At 44.4% G+C, this 21339-nt stretch overlaps 1 long non-coding RNA gene across 2 annotated transcripts in view; it reads right to left on the bottom strand.

Annotated features, from left to right (window-relative positions):
* LOC138802961 (uncharacterized) overlaps positions 1–21029 on the bottom strand; it is a 30325-nt gene extending 9296 nt beyond the window's left edge. The window contains exons 1-2 of one of the 2 annotated variants that reach the window (XR_011364835.1): positions 20793–21029; positions 7948–8048 (exon numbers count right to left, since the gene is read on the bottom strand). This is a non-coding gene — a long non-coding RNA (uncharacterized lncRNA). The remainder of the gene's footprint in view (positions 1–7947; positions 8049–20792) is intronic. The other variant, XR_011364836.1, reaches the window with a different exon arrangement.
* Positions 21030–21339: the final 310 nt, after the last annotated feature.

Here is a 21339-nt window from a genome sequence, read left to right as displayed (position 1 = left end):
TTATTGTCCTAAAAAACAACTTTTAAACTTGCAGTCCTGTGTCAAATTGGCGTGGCCTACAGTGTCTGTGCCCTAGGCTTGCAACGCCTCTTCGTCCCTCCTCCCCGCCTTCTTTGCCATTAGGAACGCCCCTGGGCAGCATTTTGCCTATTCATCACCTATCTGAACCCTGCACAGGTGCCTTAATGATCCAACACATGTGCAGTGTTCAGGCAATTGGTGAATAGGAGAAATCCTGCCTGAGTTATTCCTTATGGTGAAGAGGGTGGGGAGAAGGGACGGAGAGGCGGTGCAAGCCTAGGGCATAGACACTCTAGGCCATGCCAATTTGACACAGGGCTGCAAGTTTAAAAGTTCTTTTTCAGGACAACCCCAGGACAGATCTTGAATTAAAAGCAGCTATCCAAATTGTGGGTACAGAGTCGCTTTAACTCCTTTAGTTTCCTGTATACATCTCCATGGAAACAGACAACAAACAAACCCAGTATGTAGTCTGATCCTGAGATTATGTGTTACTCCACTGCTTCTCCTTCCTGCTAACCTACAGGCAGCAAATCTACAGTATTGATCTATACATACCGGCATACAACTGTATGGATATTCAGGATGTGTTTGAGGGTGTTTTTCTAGTACTGTCTGTCCGGACACCTCTGCGCTAGCAATTCATCTCACTGCTCTGCTCTCACATAACAATGTATCTCTTGTGAAGCCTCAGGCATCATGGCCTGGCTACAATCACAGTCTCGGTGCCCCCTACAGCTATATAAATTCACATAACTCTTTCTCACATCTTTGGCCGCACCCGCGATACAGCTCACAAGTATTACATAAACTTGTTTTGGTCTTATATTATCAGATTTTGCAGTTATTATGTGACACAGTACATCGGTAATGGATGCTGGAAAACATTTTTTCAGAGTCTGAGCTCATTCCTAGTCTCTCCTGTTTTTGTAGAAACTTGGATGGAAACCAATGTGTCTGCTTGACGGAAGAACTGAAATTTCGCTTTGACTTCACATGAAGGAAAGTGACTTTCCAGATTCTTATTATTGCAGTCTGGCGTTACAGTTACGTTGAAGATCTTCATCCACAGTGGGTCATATTCTGAGGATTGCCTGAGAGCTGAACCAGCTTTTCCAAGAAGAGAACATTACATAGCCGCAAATTGGACCTCTTCCAAAACTGCAGCCTTCATCATCATGGTGACTGGTCCTGACAGCTGATGCTAAGGGTTTGGGATACTATCATGTCCAACTGTTTGCTATTCCAGATTAATCTCTGAATCTAACAAACCGAAATAAATCCAGAATCCAAAATGCTTACAGGGGCATTCCAGGCAAATAGAAACTTTTTGTGCTGCCTCCCCATGCAGTAAATTAATAACAGAGTGCTTAGCTACCTCTCTGACTGCTCCCACAGTCAGACCTTCCAGAACCTGCTGCATTCTGCCAGCTTCCAATGGTGGCCCATGGAGCTACAAAGGAGGAAACTACAGGCTCTTTTATGGATTTACTGCAAGGAGGCGCAGAAGTTTTCTGTGCCTGGAGGTCACTATATGGCTAGAATCACACTTGTGAAAATGACGTCCGTCATTGCCCAAATAACCTCTGTTATTTTTAAATAATAGACGTTATTTCCACAATGACAGACAATGTTATGAGAAATGGACAACACATGAAACCCCAAGTGTTGGCAGTGAAAAAAATATTTGAGGTCAGAAGTCCCTTTGTATGTAGTGTGCATACTTTTATACTTATAAGATATGAAAGACTAATATATTACTCGCTAAATGGAAAGGCCATTATATCTCTCTCCTGGGTCGCATTGCAGCAGTTAAAATGACCATTTTACCTAAACTTTTGTACTTTTTTGAAACCCTCCCTGTTAAAGTGCCTATGCGTGAACTTAAATCTCTCCAAACTGCCCTTTTCAAATTTATATGGAATGATAAACGTCATAGAATACCTAAATCGGTTATGATGTCCAGCAAATCCCAAGGAGGTATGGCCGTACCGAACCTATTGCACTACTATTGGGCCGCTCATCTGCGGCCTGTCGTCTCTTGGTCCAGATATCACGCCTATAATAAATGGGCGGAAATTGAGAAGAGATGGTTGGCCCCCATACACCCCAACTCTCTTTTGTGGCACCACACTCCTCCCTCCCCTGTCACCACATGCCTGCTAGGTCCTATTGCATTCACTAGATGTATCTGGGCTACTTGCACCTCCAAATTTCGACTTGTATCTTCTGCCCCCCCGCTCACTTCATTTCTACTTCATCCATCCTTTGCCCCCGGGCTGGAATCAAGTGTTGTGCGTGTCTGGGGAGGCAGAAGACTCTTTCAGTTCGCTGATGTGGTTAACCCTGTTACCCGTACGCTGTTACCCTTTGAAGAGCTAGCTGACAAACACAACATACCCTCTTCTGAAAGGTATACTTACTTGCAGCTACAGCATTATATGAGGGGGTGTTTGGGCACCACCACAGTTTCTAGGCCAACAGCGTTCGAGCAACGGATTAGAAATAGCTCATCGGCCAAAGGTCTGATCTCGGACATCTACGGAATTCTGGGTTCCCCGTTAGACGACACCCCAACTCGTCACAAGTATATGGATAAATGGGAAGTGGCTCTGGGGCGGGTGATATCTCCGGAGTGTTGGAACATTATTTGGGACCGGGCCGCTTCTTCCTCTATTTGTGTGACTTACAAGGAGACTCAATATAAGCTACTAATGGCCTGGTACCATACCCCTGAGCTCTTGCACAAACTGAATGGGACTATCTCCCCTATGTGTTGGAGGTGTCTACAATCCACAGGTTCTCTATATCACATCTTTTGGACTTGTCCAGTCGTTCAATCTTACTGGGCAACCTTCTGCAACGCTTTCTCTACTATTTTTGCACACCCTATCCCTTGCGACCCGGCAGTGTGCCTACTAAACTTGATTCCTAAAACGTTTGGTAAAAAACCTACCAAACTCTTACTAAATTTATTGACTGCGGCCAAGACTTTAATCGCTCGGCACTGGAAGCAACAGACCCTCCCTCCTTTCACAGATTTGGTGTCCAGAATTAAAGAGATACGCTCCTTGGAACACCTTACAGCCTCCCTACATGAAAAGATAGAAGTCTTTGATCAGGTGTGGGGTCCATGGGATGCTTATTCTTCCACGCAGGGTTACACATGATGAGCGACCACCTGAGCTTCTTTTTCTCCCTCCCCCCCCCCCCACACTTCCTGGTTTGTCTCCCCTAGTTTCGTTTGTCTGTCAGTCCTGTCTTGTGGTGTGTGAAGCGGAATTGTAGAGATAATCGTTCTCTTTATTTCTCCTATTGTACCTTTCAATGGAAGATGATATTTTGCCTTTGTAATTCTATGCTGGATTACCTTGTTGCACGTGGCATGTTCTTTATTAGCATTGTCCGCATTGGTGTATTATTGTGTTATAAAATGTTTTGAAAACTCTCAATAAAAATACATTTATAAAAAAGAAAGACTAATATAGATACCAATGAGGGCTCAGAAGTAACAGTCACACCCTAAGGGCCCTATTACACGGGATGATTATCGTGTGAAAAATCGTTCACTGTAATTCCACGTTCATTCGCTCAAGTTCCGCATTTTTTTCACTAATCGTTCCGTGTAATAGCACATTGCCTGTTGTTTTCCTGGGATCAGAAGGAATAAACGATCGCAATAATGATCGTAATAACGATTGTATCTAACGATTATCGTTCTGTGTAATATGGTGAACTATTTCAGGTTAACGATAAACAATCTCATTTTGCAATCATTTATCGTTAGTCGTTAATCGTTAAAAATCGCTCTGTATAATAGGACCCTAAAGGCCCTATTCCACGGGTCGTTTAGAGGAGTAATATCGTTCGTATTCGGCCGATATCGACCGCTACGAACGATATTCGTCCCGTGGAATAGAGTGCAACGATCAGCCGACATCGTTCATGTCGGCTGATCGTTGCAGTCGCTTGTTTTTCAACATGTTGAAAAACAAGCGACTGATATAGCACTGATATATAACTGATATAGCTAATAGCGCTCGTTTGCTCCTTCAAAAGACTCGTGGAATAGGGGCATCAGGCTACATGCACATGTCCGTTGTTCTGTCCGCAATTGCGGGCAGAACGTAGAACCAATGGTATTCAATGGCCTTGTTCACACGTACGGGGCCATGATCTGTGCAGCAAACAAAAAGGACATGTAATGCGGACCGCTTTTTGCGGCACAGATCGCTACAATTATGAAGCGGCAATGTAGTACTCCGTGAAGCAGGGAGCACTACAGATGCACATTCGTAGTGCAGGCCGCGGCCGCAGTCATGGGCTGCACTACGGATATGTGAATGTAGCCTAAAGCCTATAACCTACACTTACAACCCCTCCCCCCACTGTTGCTGTGTTGGCACAGTGTGAAAGTGGGCTTTTTACACTGCACATGTCTGTAACATGTCAAAAGTTTTGCTCGGTCCGGATGTTTAGACCCATACCGTTGAGGAGAACGAGCCGGGAGAAGACCACACTAAGCGCAATCCTCTCTCGGCTCTGTGTCATGTGATCAGTCTGACTCCGTCTGATTGCCTATGTAAGTCCGTGAAGCCTGACTAATATCATGTGACACAGGGCAGGGAGAGGGCACACTGCAGCATGGTCCTCCTGCCACTCATTCTCTAGATCTGTACGGGTCTCAATACTCTGACCTGGACCTGGACAAAGTCTCTATGACATGTCAACAGTTTTTACAAACAACAGTGTAGCTTTATATACAAAAATAAATTATCTGAGTTTTTTCCCCTTTCTAAAAGCCTTTGCTTATGTTTCCATTGACAGAGCCACATGGGGGCTTGTTTTTTTGCAGGTTGTAATTTTGAATGGTATCTTTCATTTTACCATACAATCAATTGTAGAATGAATGAAGATGCAAGAGACCTTGACATGGTGTCATCTTGCCACTTGAACAGCCAGTTAGCCACAGAGATTGTCTTTAGTAAACTAGTTACAAAAAGGGGCCCACTATAGCTCAGGGGCCCATCTGGGGATTTACCTGCTCCCTTTGGGCCAGTCTTAGCCTGCTTTGGCCAGATAATCAGACATCATTGCTGTTTATGACACTTGGTGGGATACAGATCTTGCTTTGGGTTGGGACTAGGGATGGTCCGAAACTGCCGAGGTTCGGGTTCGTATGAACCCGAACGCTCAGCATCAGATTCCCGCTGTCTGGCCGCTCCGTGCAGCGGGTGGATACAGCGGGAGGACCGCCTGGAAAACCGGGATAGAGCCTATGGCTATGGCTGTATCCCAGTTTTCCAGGCGGTCCTCCCGCTGTATCCACCCTCTCCACGGAGCGGGCAGACAGCGGGAATCATTACCGAGAGTTCGGTTTCGTACGAACCCGAAGCGAACTCGGTTCGGACCATCCCTAGTTGGGACCATCAGGTTATGTCTCAGATGACAAGCGAAGAATGTGGAAACCTCAAGGAATTGAAATATAAAAGTACAATGGAAAGTTTTTATTCCTTATAAAACAAATAACCTTTATGTGCTAAAATGCCCCTTTAAATAACCCCTGACCATGTCATTCCAAAGTAGCAAATACACTGTTTCCAAAATACAGCTAAAGAAATAAACAAATATGAATTTTTTGCTGAATATTTTCCCCTCATTTGTTCCAGTCATGGTTTATCATATTTTCCCATTTAGTCATTGTTATTGTCTTTGGCTCCGCTGATGTAATTCTGTATTTTTTTAATTTTTTTCCTTTTAGTAGGTAGATAATACAGCTGTTCACTATACAAAGAGAGTTTTGGGAAATCCAAATGGGACTAGGGAAAAAAGGTCTTTCCGACCACGCTTAGGTATGTCAGCTGCTTGGTAAATTTGTGAATGAAGTGGGGAAAAATCCCTTAAGTCGTCCACATTCAGCTTGAGTATGCCATATGGACTGAGAGGATATTTGGACCTATGCGTATGGCACTTGGAAGACCTTCAGTAAGACAGTCCAGAAATTTGTAAGGCTGATAAGTTGTTTTTATGCCTATTAATCCACAGCTATAGTGTTTCCATGTGACTCGCTATCAGAAGACGCAGTTGTAGACTATCGGTTCGGACCTCTATGGTGGCTTTGGCAGCCAGTTATGTAGCTGGAAGCTGGCCTGGATTTATGAAAAGATCACATAAACCGGGGATTAGAGCAGTAGGGTAGCTGGACTGACAATCTGCTATTTTTCGTCATTTCTGTCATTTTTTTTATTACTGCAAATATAATTTAGATAAATAATATTTTTCGAAATTTGAGATAATGTAGAAGTTAGGCCAAGCTACAATGAACTGAAAGAACCTCCACATTTTATCATGTGAACCGTAAGGAACTAAAAAAGTGACTTATTACCAAAGTGTTCTTCTCTACTCATATTATCAGGCTAAACCCGAATGTTCAACAAAGAAGAGCATGATGGTGAACTAACATTATATTGTGCTTCTCCAAAAATAATACAGGGTCTTATATTATATTTTCTCTGAAAACAGGGCTAGGGCTGGTTTTCTGAGAAACACAATATGCCCCCACACTGTAACCTCATTTTATATGTTAGTTAGCCACAGCACTGTATGTCCCACTTTTAGGCCCCTATACTGTATGTTCCCCTGTAGTCAGGCCTCCATATTGTATACCTCCCTCCACCACTGTAGTGCTTCCCCCATACTGTATATATCAACCCTCTGCAGTAAGGCCCCCATATTGTATACCTCCCTCCACCACTGTAGTGCTTCCCCCATACTGTATATATCAACCCTCTGCAGTAAGGCCCCCATATTGTATACCTCCCTCCCCCCTCTGTAGTTGTTCCCCCACACTATATATCCCCCTCTGCAGTAAGGCCCCCATATTGTATACCTCCCCCCCTCTGTAGTTGTTCCCCCACACTATATATCCCCTCTGCAGTAAGGCCCCCATACTGTATACCTCCCCCCTCTGTAGTTGTTCCCCCAAACTATATATCCCCTGTGCAGTAAGGCCCCCATACTGTATACCTCCCCCCTCTGTAGTTGTTCCCCCACACTATATATCCCCTGTGCAGTAAGGCCCCCATACTGTATACCTCCCCCCTCTGTAGTTGTTCCCCCACACTATATATCCCCTCTGCAGTAAGGCCCCCATATTGTATACCTCCCTCCCCCCTCTGTAGTTGTTCCCCCATAGTGTATACATCCCCCTCTGCAGTAAGGCCCCCATATTGTATACCTCCCTCTCCCCTCTGTAGTTGTCCCCCCACACTATATATCCCCCTCTGCAGTAAGGCCCCCATATTGTATACCTCCCCCACTCTGTAGTTGTTCCCCCACACTATATAACCCCTCTGCAGTAAAGCCCCCCATACTGTATACCTCCCTCCCCCTCTGTAGTTGTACCCTCTGTCCCCCCATATTTAGCGTCCCCTACTGTACCCCTCCTGCCTCCCATGTAGCCTGTGTTCAGCAGATGGGAGTGGAGCACAACAAGTCTGGCACTGATTGACTGATGCTAAGCCACTCAGTGTCAGGGATCTGGTCAGCTGACTTTATCTAGGGCTTATTTATGGAGTAGGGCTTATATTTTATTGCTACTTCCAAAAGCCTGCCAAATGAAGCTAGGTCTAGGCTCCAAGACACTTAAAATTTTGCAAAAAAAAAAAAAAAATCTGCAAAAAAAAAAGTGTCATCCAGGGCTGTTTTAATGCATTGGTGGATGCAAGGTTTTTATGAGTGCCCCCAGTCTTGTTCTGATCTATTTAGCATTGCTTTTTCACATGTAGTATGTTGAAGAACAATGTGTGTGTAAAGGCATATGTGTTTTGGATTTTTGATCAGTGATAATGATTAGCATTGTTAAACAAACAACAATGTTCTATGCTATGTGTAACAGCGCCCTCACTTGAAAAATTTTGGACTCACAGGTGATGTCTTCACGGATTGGAGTCATTAACTTTCCCTTTCTTTCTCTTTCTGGCCTAGACCGCCATGATGACTTTTTCCAGCCACAACTCAATAGTGACCTTGAAAACATTAGTGGAAAAAAGTGAATTCAAGCAATGTCCATATATTCAAATTATAAGCAGATACTGAGAATTATGCTTGACATACAGGACAAGAAAAGTGGTAATGTTCAGTGCCTATATACAACCCCTGGCAAATATTATGAAATCACCGGCCTCAGAGGGTGTTCATTCAGTTGTTTAAAGTTGTAGAAAAAAAAAAAGTTCACAGATATGACACAAAACTAAAGTCATGTCAAATGGCGACTTTCTGGCTAACAGAAATCAAGAAATAAAAATGTGGTAGTCAGTAACGTTTAATATTTTAGACCAAGCTGAGGGAAAAAATTATGGAATTACTCAAATCTGAGGAAACATTATGGAATCACCGTGTAATTTTTCATTTCCACAAATAACACCTGAGTGAAATTAGTTCTGCTTGTTAGTCTGCATCTAAAAAGGAGTGATCACAACTTGAAAGTGGACCGACATGAATCATGGCTCCAACACCAGATATGTCAATTGAAACAAAGGAGAGGATTATCAAACTCTTAAAAGAGGGTAAATCATCACGCAATGTTGCAGAAGATGTTGGTTGTTCTCAGTCAGCTTTTACATTTACATACAGAAAAGCTAAATGGAAGCCATCAGTAAGACCTAAAGAGAAAAAAACAAGGTTTCAATGGGCTAAGGAAAAGCAATGGTGGCCTGTGGATGACTGGATGAAAGTCATATTCCGTGATGAATCGCCAATCTGCATTGGGCAAGGTGATGATGCTGGAACTTTTGTTTGGTGCCGTTCCAATGAGATTTATAAAGCCTTAAGACAACCTGTAAATTTCCACAGTCATTGATGATATGCACGACAGGTAAAGGCACTGGGAATATGGCTGTCATTGCATCTTCAATAAATGCACAAGGTTACGTTGATGTTTTGGACACTTTTCTTGTCCCATCAATTGATAGGATGTTTGGGGATGATAATAGTGCATCTTGACATAGAGCAAAAACTCAAAAAAATTCCTTGGAAAAAAAACACATAAAGGTCAATGTCATGGCCTGCAAATAGTCCGGATCTCAATTCAATTAAAAATCTTTGGTGGAAGTTGAAGAAAATGGTCCATGACAAGGCTCCAACCTGCAAAGCTGACCTGGAAACAGCAATCGGAGAAAGTTGGAGCCAGATTAATGAAGAGTCCTGTCTGTCACCCATTAAGTCCAAGCCTCAGAGACTGCAAGCTGTTATAAAAGCCAGAGGTGGTGCAACAAAATACTAGGGATGTGTCGGAGTATTCTTTTGTTTGTTTGTTTTTCATGATTCCATATTTTTTTTTGTCAGATTTGAGTGATTCCATAATTTTTTCCCTCTGCTTGGTCTAAAAAAATGAAATGTTACTGACTACCACATTTTTATTTCTTGATTTCTGTTAGTGTTTCCTAAAGCCAGAAAGTTGCCACTTGACATGACTTCAGTTTTGTGTCATATCTGTGATCTGTTTTTTTTCTACAACTTTAAACAACTGAATGAACATCCTCCGAGGCCAGTGATTATGTACTGTGCAGTGCCTATATATATATATATATATATATATATATATATAGAATAAGAGCAGATGCTGAGAACTGCACTAAGCATGTAGGACAAAAAAAGTGGTGCTGTGCAGTGCCCATATATACAGAATAAAGAACAGATAGTTAAAATTACACCCAGTATACAGGGCAGGAGAAGTAGTACTGTGTATACACACACAGTGGTACCTTGGTTTAAGAGTAAATTGGATTGAGAGCATTTTGCATGAAGAGCTCACAGTTTATGAAAATTGTAACTTGGTTTAAGAGCATTGCTTTGGTTTAAGAGCTCCCTGTACTGGGTGAAAGAGTGAGTGGGGGAGGGATATGGTCTGCAATCAGTAATCTCTTCATAGCTGTAACCCCTCTCTACCCCGAACAGAGAGTGCTGCAAGTATGTGCCCACAAATGCCCTGCTCATTCCTTTATGTTCCAAGCAGTCTCTGTTTCTCATACTCTCCATTGGGGCTATAATGTTATAATGTTACACTCAGCTATGCACACTGCTGCTATAATGTGCCTGCACTCACGCTCAGCTATACACACTGCTGCTATAATGTGCCTGCACTCACGCTCAGCTATACACACTGCTGCTGTAATGTGCCTGCACTTACACTCAGCTATACACACTGCTATATAGAGAAGTCTCTATCACTGTCCTCCTGCACAGCTCTGTGATTCTCACTTCCTGATTGGTCCATGCTGAACACAACCACCCAGACCTCTGACAGCAGCCCTGCTTCTCTATTCTAGCCTGTTGTACTACGCTCCTTCGTTATGGGGATCTGCAGCTCCTTCCTGTATCTACAAACTGCTGCTGTTTTTCAGGTTTATGCACTTGCTATACATTATAGTCCACATGCTGATTGCTATACTGTACTTAGAATACGGCATATGCAGCTGTGGGGTCTGGAACCAATTGTCTGCATTTCAATGATTTCTTATGGGAAAATTAGCTTTGATTTAAGAGTGATTTGGATTTCAAGCGATAACAAATTATTGCAATAGCCAAAACTAAAGCTCAGGACTCAGGTATTTTTTTTTCCGCTCTTTTACACTCCATTTTATTTTTACAAAAGCCAAGCTGTTTAATGTACAGTAGCCGGCCAATTACTGTGACTATAGCCCTGACTATAGCTTTACAAAAGAAAATCCATGTCATGTCAGAACATCAAAACTATTTATTATTTCTGCAGCACAACAGCACAGCCAGACGTGAGGGAAATCAATGGGCTCTTTAATGCCGCCATTACTGGGATTTCTAAGTGTTATGGAACATTTTTAAATACAAATTCTCCTAAGTTTTCTGCATGGACTTTGATGGCTCCCGGGGCTTCAAGTAGCAGAAAAATGGGTTATTGAAAAGAAATGCTATTTTCTCAATGATGAAAAACTGTTAGATTTTAGTCATTTGTAGAATTAAATAGCTGACATGAGGTTCACAATGTGATAGAAGATATGTAGAGCGCCATTCAGACAGCAGACATTGAAAATTAAAGCAATGTATACTATATAATGTGACTATTGTTTATAGGAACAATGCTGCTATCCTATGGTGCCAATGTACCTTCACTGACCGATGACTTATCCATGACAAAGACGATACCTATACAGCTTTCTATCTATAGGAAACTGGGTTAGGAATTAAAGGGAACCTGTCACTAGTTTGAGCAGCATTAAAGGGGTACTCCGGGCCAGGGTTATTTTTCGCGTATGGCCTGGGTGGGGGTGGATATAGAAGCTGCCGGTCACTTACCTCCCGGTTCCAGTCCAGGGTCCCGGATCGCGCCGCCCTGTTCTCCTGCCCCGCTGCTGCTTCCTGGTCTGAGTTGTGGCTTGAGACGTGATGTCTCTAGGCAGCTCAGCGATTCTGCGCTCATAGCGGGGTCCTGTCCCGGCCACTGAATGGCTGAGCTGCCTTTGGACGTCACGTCTCAAGCCGCAACTCAGACCAGGAAGTGGCAGCGGGACGGGAGAACGGGGCAGCGCAATCCGGGACCAGACGCTGGAATCGGGGGGGGGGTAAGTGACTTCTATATAGTTTTATCTTTGGCTGGGAACAGGACATCAAGTCATCGGGCAGTCCCGATGATAGTCCCTGAGAACTATGGAGGTACAATCACTAGTGGAGGTGTATAACAAGTAACACTGCTTAAAGGGGAACTATCCGCAGGTGAGATGAGTCTAAGCTGCTAATAGCTCGCTATAGCGGCGGGGATGCTGAAGAGGAAGGTATGTGTCTCACCTTCCTCCTTGGCGTTGGTCCCGCACTGTTTGTTGGGGTTAACTCCGCTCCGGAGGACCCTAGGGAGCACTGCCATGTCATCTGGTCTGCCCCCTCCATTGATTACCATTAGAAGGGGCAGTCCAGATGACGTGGCAGTGCTTCTAATGGTGCTCCAGAGTGAAGTGGGACCGTGTGGGACCAGTGCCGAGGAGGAAGGTAAGACCTGATGCAACATATCTTTCTTGGTTAGTGGTCACTGGCCAAATCTCCAGAGTTTTAAAACATGTATTATTTTGCTCTTCAATAAAAATCCTACTTTTAGTAAAAAATCTACTTTCAGTATTGATGCTGCGGAATCTGTTGGCGCTATACAAATAATAATTATTATTATTGACGAAAGAGAAGCTGAACCCAGTGGTATTTGTCAATCTCCCCAATTCAATTCAAATTTTTTTATTGTGCTCTGTTTGCCTTGGTTTTCATCAAATCCGTCAGTGTTTTTGGACGGACATAAAATTTGTTCATGCACCATTTTCTTTTGTCCATCCACAAAATGGATCACGAACAGAAAGTGCACTTCCATTTTTCTTTTACATTGTAGTGAACAATGAAGAATCGAAAAGGAAGGTGTATCCGCTCACATCTGTTCGAAAGTTATCCATCATCATCAGTTCTTTTCATTGAGGATGTGCAAAAGAGGAGAGAAGGTAAATAAACTGATATGCAAACGGATTGACAAAAGTAAGTTCTTTAACCCCTTCACGTCAGCAATACGTAGATATACGTTCCTGCTGCATGTACCCCATGCAGCAGGAACGTATATGCACGTTCCTGACTGTGAGGAGCTTTCAATGTGTACGGGACTGCTGCAGTGAGAGCGTCCCTGCACACATCAGTGTCGGGGGAGCCAAGGATAATGACAGGCAGCTGCAATCCCGCACCTGCTTGTCATTAACCACTTAAACACCACAATCTATAGCGATCGCAGCATTTAAGGTACTCTGTGACAGGACAAGCTCCTGTCACTGAGTGATCAGGGGTCACAATCGCTTGTTCCGACGAGCAAGGGTAAGCCACTTACCTCCGTCCTGTCAGATGGGCCATCTATGCATCTATGCTCTCAGGCAGGCTCTATGCATAGATCACAGATGACACTGATCTATGCTATGCTATGGCATAGCATAGATCAGAATATCAGCAATATCTTGATTGCATGTTTAAAAGTGTTTTTTTTTTTATAAAGTTTTTAAAAATATTAAAAACCCTTATAACCCCCCCCATAAAAGTTTAATATAGCCCCTTGCCCATTTAAAAAAAAATGTGTGTGTGTGTATATATATATTAGTAAACATATTATATATCATAGCGTGCGGAATTGTCCGATCTACTAAAATACATACAATTACACCTCAACCAGCCCTGTAGGTGGAAAAATAAAAGCACTAGAAGGCTCTTAGAATGCTAGGAGGAACATTGCATTAATTTGACCCGGACATCCGGCCACCAAAAGGCTCTGTCTTGAAAGGGTCATTAAACGGGCCATTAAAAAAACTGATAATTTTGCAATCAGTTTGTGCTTATTCATTCATGTAATATAGACGGATCTGTTCATGAACAAGAAAAACAGTGATGTGAACCCACCCTTACACGTCTCAAGCATTTGCAGTACAACCCAGTAGGAGAGCCTGACCTTTTTAACCTCAGTTTTTTATGGACAGCCTACTCTGGGCAGATTTACAGCAATTCCAAATTCTTTCCACTTTGCAGATTACTCGCATTGTTCTCACAATTTTCATAAGCAATGCAAAATAATGCAAAGTGGTTAACACATCAACGTACAGACACTGAGGTTATTAACAGGCCGTGATATACGATGATAAGACTCTATGGGTGCAATATCAAAGTCTCACTAAATAGACAGCAGAGTCAAGAAAATAAGAAAATGGAAAAAGCAACAAAGCCAACATGGGAAAAGTATGTGATGTTGTTTGTCACTGTTTTAAAGGGCAGCTGCCAACCCGCTCCTGCTAATAATAATCAATGGAGCGGGTGGGCTGGATGGGCCCTATGGGGGCAGGGCAGTGCTCCTAACAGTGCTCCGTGCAGAGGAGTAAACTGCTATCTGCACAGGAACGGCACAGAGGAGGAAGGTAAGAGACATACCCACCACCTCGGCGCTCCATGTGCAATAGGGGGCTAAAGCCAGGTTAGATTTGTCTAACCCAGGTTTTCTCAACCTGCGGTACTCGTACCCCAGGAGGTGTGTGCAGCAGGTTAAGGGGGTAGGCGGGAAAGGGGGAAAAAAATAAACTTTTGCTTTTAGTGCCGGTTCACTGCTATCACTTAGCAATGTCCCGGCACTTATCCCCGCGGCGGCTCTGATCTTCCTCCCTCCAGCAGCAGCTCACCCGCGGTACCAGCATTCTGTGTGGGGGATGCTGCTGGGAGAGGGAGAGAAGTCAGGGCCATTCCTATCAGCCGGCAACCACGCGAGGCGCTGGCAGTGACACCCCCGGACCCCATTGAGATGCGATAGGACCCTGATTCCCCTTCCCACCCGGACCACACTCTGAGAATAGCGGCAGCCCACCCTCCCCCTGGCTCAGCATCGATTAAGTCCAGAGATAGAGGGAGCAGGTGCTATTCAACCTGGGTGTCAGGGGCACAAGCACCGCAAAGCACCCGCACTTTCCATCCCGGGACCCAACACCGGATGCTGAGCCAGGGGGAGGGCGGGCTTCCGCTATTCTTAGAGTGCGGTCCGGGAGGGAAGGGTAATCGGGGTCCTATCGGGTCTCAGTGGGGTCCGGGGATGTCACTGCCAGCATCTTGCGTGGTCGCTGGCTGATAGTAACCGCCCTGACTCCTCTCCCTCCCCAAGCAGCATCACCTACTGGCGGATTCTATGGAACGCTTGCCTCAAACACCAAATTCAACCCCCTTTCACCTCCTCTCTGCCCCCACTACCTCATCTCTGCCCCCACTACTTCCTCTCTGCCCCCATCATCTCCTCCTCTCATCCCCATCATCTCCTCTCATCCCCATCATCTCCTCCTCTCATCCCCATCATCTCCTCCTCTCACCCCCATCATCTCCTCCTCTCACCCCCATCTTCTTCTCCCCCCTTCACCTCCTCTCTCTTCCTCTCCCCCTTCACCTCTTCTATCCCCCTCTTTCCTTCTTTTCCCCCTCAGACTTTACTCTCCTCGTGGCTCAGAGGCTGGAGAAGAGAGGAAGACCGGCTCCATGCCCGGATTACGTGAGTATGATTTTTTTTGTGTGTGTTGGAGCAGAAGGGGGAAGGAGTAGAATGGTGGACATTACTATGGTGGCAGGGCAGTGGGCATTATTACTATATGGGGGGGTCATAGAAGGGGAAATTATTTTTAAATGAGGGATCCTAAATACAGGGACAACCCACACACCTACTCACTTTACAGCGCATGACACCAAACAGCGGAATTATTACTGTATGGGAGCCTATAGCTAGGAAAAAGGGAGGGAAGTTAAAGGAAAGCTGTGGCGCCTAAGATGTTTGGCAGGTTCTCTGGCAAGAGGTATATTGTAGCTGCAAAAAATCATCATGGTGGTCTGGGCCAGATGGAGAATAAAGGAAAAAGTGATATCTGGCTACATGGGGAGGTATCTGGCTATAGAAGGAGGTATTTTAACTACATGGAGAGATGTCTGGCTGCAAGGGGGAGGTATCTGGCTACATAGGAGGAGGTATCTGGTTACATTGCGGGAGGTATCTGGCTACATAGGGGGAGGTATCTGGTTACATTGGGGGAGGTATCTGGCTACATAAGGGATCTATCTGGCTACATATAAGGAGGTATCTGGCTACATATAAAGAGGTATCTTGACTACATGGGGAGGAGGTTACTGGCTACATAGAAGGAGGCCTCTTGACTACATGGGTGGAGGTATCTGACTACATGGGGGGAGGTATCTTGCTACATATAAGGAGGTATCTGGCTACATCCGGTAGATATCTGGCTACATAGAAGAAGGCCTATTGACTACATGGGGGGATGTATCTTGCTACATATAAAGAGGTATCTTGACTTCATGGGGAGGAGGTATCTGGCTATATGGGTAGAAGGTGTCTGGCTACATCAGGGAGATATCTGGCTACATTGACTACATGAGGGGAGGTATTGGGCTGCAGAGGGACATATCCAGCTCTGTGGGATATATGCCACCTGCTTCTCTGGCACCCGGTTTACTGATGGCCTGCTCAGCCAATCGGTGCACAGTCCCTCTGTAACCACTGATTGGATGAGCGGCTGTCAGTGAGTCGGGAACCAGAGAAGCAGGTGGAAATACAGACAGGTAAGCAGGATCTGTTAAAGGTCGGCAGCTAATTAGGTAAATAGGCTGTGGGTACATTCTCACAGCAGAATGAAAATCCTCTGTGAGAATGCAGAGCCATAGGCCATAACAGTACAGAGTATTGCAGCGAATTTTGCTCTGAAATGTACACGTGAATCCACCCTGAGGCAATGTTTTTAATGGATGGCATCCTTGGGGGTACTCGGCTGGAGCATCTCGTCGCATGGGGGTACTTTGCTTGAAAAGGTTGAGAAACACTGGTCTAACCTACTGATAATTCCCCTTTAAAGAAAGAAAGTCACTACATGGTTGGTACCATACCAGACTATACTAACTCTACTAACTAATAATTGGATTTCATACAGAAATTAAGTGGCCGCACATCCCTGACCTCAAATTACTGAACATCTTTGGGTTAAAGTGAAATTGGGGTCGGCCATGTGGCCAAACCCAAAAACTGGGCATTCAACTCCTGGTGTTTGAAAAAGTTGGATGTTGCCCTAGAGAGTCCAGGAAATCATGGATATAGGCTGTATCCCTGTTTTCCTGGTAACCCTAGGGTGACATCTAATTTCTCCAGACGCCTGTAGTTGAATGCCGAGTGTTTGGGTTCGGCCACGTGGCCGAACCCAGACATTTTCCTGATGTTCGCTCAACACTAATATCAGATCATTTGAAAAGGCTAATATATACCTATTGCCGCAAAACTGCCCATTCCAGCCCCATACAAGAGGAATTTGTTTAGAAGGAAAAATGTCAATTACCTATGCATAAGTATGCATGCCCCACACAAGATCTTATGCACATGCCGTAACAGCTTCCCAGTCTCGTACGGGAGACAGAGACATGCCTACTTATTCATAGATCAGAATGCATAGGTAGATGTGCACATTTAATGACATGGCATCACTAAGGGGGTACGAGAGGTCTAATGATGTGAGCCCTCTCTGTACCGTGCCTTTCCCAGCAGCTATCAGCACCTGGGGACCATGGCTCATACTTGTGTTGGATACCTAACCATTTAGATGTCTCTGTCAGTTTAAATAGCGGTAACTTTCTTAATTGATGGCCCAGTGGGCGAATCGGCTTCCCGCAATGCGATTGTGGGAATCCATTCTGTACTACTCACAGCCTGGGGCCTCGTCTATCCCTTGGTTGCTGTCCTGGCTCTGGGATTGCTAGAGGTTGCCTTTAGCAGCCTGTAGCAATCGAGTGCAGAGTATATTGATCAATGCAGTACATAGGTAGCATGCGGAATTACTCCAACTATAAATTATCACATTACTGATTTTGCAGGGTAAACGGTGCAACAACTCGCCAAAGTACAAAATTGCTAATTTGTTGGCACATTATATGCAGAAAAAACATAATAAAAAAGAATCAAAGGGACACATATGTGAGGTACTGAGCAAAAGTGCAGATTATGGTGCAAAATATGAGCCTCAAGTAGCCCCATAGACCAAAAAATAAGAAAGTTATAAGAATCAGAATGGGGCTATTTGGTCAGGGGGGGAGGGGGGGCCTGCTGTGCATGGAGTTGGTAAGCAAAAGAGCCTAGATCCTGCGCACAGCAGCCAAAACTGGTACAAACAAGTGACCCGGCATTTCCAAATTACCTCTACATACCCTCTACCAACCAAGGATCCCAATGCAACGAGGAAGGAACAAGAAAAAGAGCAATTAAAGCCATACAAGATGGCGCTGGAAAGCATGGTGAAGAAGAGAACAGGGCGTCTCCTAACAGCTCTCCAGCTCACATCTCATCTGGAAGATTTTCCACGATAATCTGCTCCAGGGCCCAGAGAAGCCTCCTCCCGCGCCGGCCACCATCACCAGGATTCACCGCCAGCGAACAGATATGGGAAAACTGAAGCAGCAGCCACCGACAGATCATCGCATTGGGTGAGTGGATGTCCTGCTGATCTGTCTGCAGCTGCTGTTTCACCTGATTCTTGTATATCCCATATCTGTGCACTAGGTTTTTGTTTTTTTAACTAACAATGTGTGCTGGGAACAGTGGTGCCAGGGAGTTAACCCTAAATGAGCTGTAGCCATTTATAGCTCATTGGCAGTAAACTCCCTGGCACCACTGCTCCCAGAACAACCCTGATACATTTTGCTCATAGCACTACACAGCTGGAACTGCAGCTCAGCTCCTATTTAGTGTGAGTGTACCATCAGGTACATTGCTTTAAGATTCTTACATCAATAGACTGGCGCCAGACTGGTGCGGGCCAATTCCCGGGGCACCGAGGCGCGGCCTGAAGCACTGGAGGCGCGCTCGCCCCCAGTGTGATTAAGCCCCCTGTCCTCTGTGACACGGCTCCATTAGAATCAATGGAGCCACAACAAAGAGGGGAGAGCCGATCGTCACACTGGGGGCGGGCGCCTCCACTGCTTCAGGCTGGGCCGGTGCCCAGGAATAGACAGGTGCCATACACGGAAAACGAAACGTGGTTTAAAAAAAGGACCGCAGCACCGGCATCCCCACACCAGTGCTAGTCAGTACTGCTATGGGCAAAATGTACCAGGGTTGTTCTGGGAGCAGTGGTGCTTGGGACTTACACAATGAATGGAGACAAACTTCCTTCACTTTATAGTGCGGCACCAAACCGTTTTTTCATTTTTCTCCCTCTAAAACCTATCAGCGTCTTATCATCAGGTGCGTCTTATAAAGCAAAAAATATGGTATGTACCAACCACAGGATTGTGCTATACTGTAGTGTTATGTCATCTCGGGTTTTATTTTTGGCCCAATTGTTCATTAGGCTTATGAAAAATTGTAAAATAATCAATAAATTTTCATCACAAAAAAAAAAATAAAAAAATAGAGCAGTTTAAAAAAAAATTATAAAAATATTAACCCCTAGATGACCCTGGGCGTACAGGTACGTCCTGGGCCGCCTAGGGGAGTTCAGAGCGGGGCCGTGCGACGGCCCCGCACTGAACCGCCGCAGTCCCAGGCTACAAGCGACACCAGGGACCGCGGCGGTTCAGTGCCCGCCATGCCCGCTAATTGAGTAATCAGATGCAGCTGTCAAAGTTGACAGCTGCATCTGATTACTACTTGCAGCCGATTCCTTGGTGTCTAGCGACGCGATCACGGGGGGGGGCGATCTTCGTGTCCTTACCCGGCCGGGGTCTGCGCCGTAATGGTGCTGATCCCAGCTCGGCACTTGAATGCTTTTAGCTGCAGCAGCCGAAAACTATACAGCAAAGATCTCAATGAGAGATCAGTGTACTTATACTAGAAGTCCCCCAGGGGGAATAACCCTAACCCCAGGGGAAATAACCCTAACCCCAGGGGGAATAACCCTAACCCCAGGGGGAATAACCCTAACCCCAGGGGGGCTTCTTGTATAAGTGTAAAAAAAAAAAAAAAAAAAAAAAAAAAAAGTGTTATTATTAATAAAAAAAAACCTTCCCTAAAAGTTTGAATCACCCCCCTTTTCTTATGTTATAAATAAAAATAATCTGGCATCGCCGCGTGGGTAATCGCCCAAAATATTAATTTATCACATTCCTGATCTCGCACGGTAAACGGCGTAAGCGCCAAAAATCCCAAAGTGCAAAATTGCGCGTTTTTGGTCGCATTAAATCCAGAAAAATTGTAATAAAAAGCGATCAAAAAGTCGCATATGCGCAATCAAGGTACCGATAGAAAGAAAACATCATGGCACAAAAAAATGACATATCACACAGCCCCATAGACCAAAGGATAAAAGCGCTATAAGCATGGGAATAGAACGATTTTAAGGAACATATATTTGTTAACAATGGTTTGAATTTTTTACAAGCCATCAAATAATGTAAAAGTTATACATGTTACATATCATTGTAATCGTAACAACTTGAGAAACATATATGACAAGACAGTTTTACCCCAGGGCGAACAGCGTAAAAAAAAACCAAACTAATAAAAAAAGTGTTTTTTTTTCCATTTTCACCACACATTTAATTTTTATCTGCTTTTGAAAAAATTCAGCCTGTCATTGCAAAGTACAATAACTGGCGCAAAAATAAGGGCTCATGTGGGTCCTGCAGGAAGCGGAGTATTCTCTCCAGTCTGATACAGTGGTCTCTGCTGCCACCTCTGTCTGTGACAGGAACTTTTCTATGAGGATTTGCTAGTGCTATCGACAGTTCCTGGTACGGACAGAGGTGGCAGCAGAGAGCACCGTGTCAGACTGGAAAGAATATACCACTTCCTGCAGGACATACAGCAGCTGATAAGTACTAAAAGACTTGAGATTTTTAAATAGAAGGAAATTACAAATTGGTATAACTTTCTGACACTAGTTTATTTGAAATAAAAGAAAAAAATCGTCAGAGTTCCCCCTAAGATTTAAAAAATTAGAACAATATAATAAAAGTTATATAAACACGAGAACAATTTATGGCATCATTATTTGTGTAGACAATTCATTGGTCTGATACATTAGGGGAGAAAGTGACCGGGCTTCTCCTTCTTATCTTATACTGTAATGTATCACTACAATATTATCCTGCAGGTATTATCACAGTGTTGTAGTCTGGATAACTGGGACTGACTGATCATAGAATGATGACATCACAATAGCGATGATATCATGATGATGTCACAATACAGCACAGAGGAATATAAGGCTTCTTACCCACCAGATCCTTTAGAGCTGCGACAAGGAGAGGATGCTGTGTAAGTCCTCCAATAATATTGCTGTATCTATGAATAACTGGACAAATGGGAGGAGACACAATGAGAGCGTCTGCTCAGACATGGAGTAATAGCCGTCCTGTTTCCTATATGGGACAGTGGGCTGGAGACCCCCAGAGATATAGAGAGCAGTATACAATGATAGATGCGGCCGCCATGCAGATGTCTCTCTGATCCCCATTCTGTTAGTTGGAGGCCTTGTGGTTGTCATAGCGACCAGTTACTGGGGTTCCCATAGTATCTATATCTTATATTCTGAGAAATGGGAACATGTAATAGTGTCAGTAACTACTTATATTAGTGAGATTATTCTGGAGGAGTCTCCTACTATCAATGTCCCCAACAAGTTTCTAATGTAACTTTATTTCTTTCTTTTACAGCGAAATATTTGATGGAGTTGCTGTGGGGGCCATGGGTGGCATTACTGGGATTCATAGTGATCGTTGGGATACTGCGGTGGATTTGGTAAGTTATTGCTATAATATACT

This window comes from Dendropsophus ebraccatus, chromosome 10 (assembly GCF_027789765.1).
Source record: "Dendropsophus ebraccatus isolate aDenEbr1 chromosome 10, aDenEbr1.pat, whole genome shotgun sequence".
Lineage (NCBI taxonomy): Eukaryota > Metazoa > Chordata > Amphibia > Anura > Hylidae > Dendropsophus > Dendropsophus ebraccatus.
This window is presented reverse-complemented; position numbering and strand designations above follow the sequence as displayed.